This window comes from Pteropus vampyrus, unplaced genomic scaffold, assembly GCF_000151845.1.
Source record: "Pteropus vampyrus isolate Shadow unplaced genomic scaffold, Pvam_2.0 Scaffold9, whole genome shotgun sequence".
NCBI classification, from domain to species: Eukaryota; Metazoa; Chordata; class Mammalia; order Chiroptera; family Pteropodidae; genus Pteropus; species Pteropus vampyrus.
Genome location: NW_011888790.1, coordinates 3,994,724 through 3,997,062, shown reverse-complemented (window position 1 = coordinate 3,997,062; position 2,339 = coordinate 3,994,724).

Genomic DNA, 2,339 nt, shown 5'->3' with positions numbered 1-2,339 from the left:
GAACTTTTAAGAAATTTTCTCAGATTTTACCAAAAATATATTCTTCCCATTTGAAAACAATATGAATAACTAATCTTTGAGGTTTTTTAGGAGCTTTCTGGTGTCCAAAATGATTTCTTGCTATCTCTGGTGGTGAATCATCTTTGATGTTATAGTGAAGGTTGCTAGAGAGGGTCTTTACATGCCCCATGAGGATGTGAAGCCAAAGGATTGAAAGAGGAATACTGTCTGGATATGCTGAAACAGGATGATCAATCCTAGGGATAGAGAGTTTCAAACAACTAAGGATGATGAAGTCTTCCCATTAACATGCAGAAAAGTTTGTCACATGGGGATAAAAGTAATGCCTGTGTAAATTAAGGGAGATAATGTATGTAAGTTGCATGGGACATGGGACAATTCTTCATTGCACAGAATGGTCTCATGCATTGCAAGACTTCTAACATCTCTGGCCTCACTACCCATGAAATTCCAGTAGAACCTCTGGAATCATGTGACAATTAAAGTTGCCCATGCACATTTCTAAAATTAATTTAGCATGGGGAAATGGATACCACTCATTTAGCCATAGGGCCACTGAGCGAATTGAATCTTAAAGAGCCTTCTAGATCTGTGCATGTATGAAATCATAATTTTGCATCCTTGCCTTTCTTTTGTTTCTAATTGCATCCGTGCCAAACCAGTGGGTTTGGCAAGACTGTTTCAAACATTTTCCATTCTGTTTTTTTCATTCATTGACAGTACTACGTACTGAGTAATATACACTGAAGATAGCAGGCATGAAAAACATCAGGGGACTAGGAATTGTGAATATGAGTAACTGCTCTTGGGTGAATTGGGGCACACCAGAAATCTGAGGTAACTGAGTCTTAGCTATTTTTGTTTTTATCATTAAGTTGAAGAACTATGACCAGTGTAGAAAATGCTGCATAACTGGAAAATGACATGCTGGAAACTCTGGCTCAGGAGTCAGGAAATCCCCACTGTCAGTTTCCTTAGGCTAACACACTGGGGTTGAATTGGCCATAACTGAAAGGGCCAGATCCCAAAGCCATGTCAGTCTGCTAGTGTGCCCATGTCTATATGACAACGGGACAATATGACACCGACCAATTTATGGAATAACATTCAGTGAAGGCAGTTCATCATAATGTAGTTAAGAGCAATGGTTGTTTCCCTGAGTTCTTTTTCTATTTTAATTTCTGATTCAAGGCTACCACAGATGAATCGGAAAAGCAAAAAACACATACTCATAGAAGGCAGCAACAAAGAGGAACACACCATAAATCACTGAACAACCACAAACCCCCAAAATGTTCATATGATTTTCAAACAGTTGTCTGGACACCTGGGACTTTGCATTTTTCCAAGGATATCAAGTTATTTGATTTTAACCTATGTGCATATCAGAGAAAAACGAGCTGCCTCATGTAATTCTAGTTGACTTCAGTTAAAATATCATTTTTTGGTTTTTAACGATAAGTCTTGTGGTTGCTGCTGCTTCAGCGCTGCTGTTTCATCCCCTTGCCCAAGAGCTCAGATTGAGTGACGCAAAGAAAGCCAGGCAAAGTCTGAAACCTAGAGAAATAGTGGTTGACCAGTAACTACCATTTCCATAATGGGACAGTGACCCATTGTCCCTCTTGATGTGAGAATTGGAGAAAAGAGTGGTTAGGAGAAGATTCGGGGCATAGTCAGGGAGAGAATTGTTTCAGGGGTCTCCGTTTCTGAAGTGAGAAGATACTGAGTTGGGAAACAAGGTTCTACTCTTATGAGATATATTTTTTTTCCCCGCAAAATATCTTAAAGGTCACATAGCTATTAGTATAAGAATGTTTTTAACCACACAAGTTTCAGTAAAATTAAAATCAAATGCTACTAAGGAAACCAGTTGTTTTTTTTTTTTTTAAATTTTGAACACCAAGTTAGCAAATAAGAAAAATTGCAGCCTATAGGGCTGAATGACTTGAAGTTCTGAATGGCATAATAGTGCCAGGGAAACCACAGACTGGGTTTTCTACCCTAAAATGTGGAAACATATTTTTCATCTTTTTCCTATCTCAAAGACTAGATCAGAATGTTGGTGTTAAAAACCAACATTCACATACTGCTCACCAAAACAAAAACACCCCAAATGGCAAAATATGAAGAGACTTTGTCCCAGCAATACAGAGACTTCAGGCATGGCTGAAGAATGTTTCTGTTTCTGCTGACAAAGAGGGCTAGATTTCTGCTCTCTGCTCCTCACTAGACACAGTCAGTGGGAAAGAGGTAGTCTTTGAAGAGATGACAGGAAACAGTTTCTCAGAATTGAAGAGAGGCCATATTTAGATTTATTA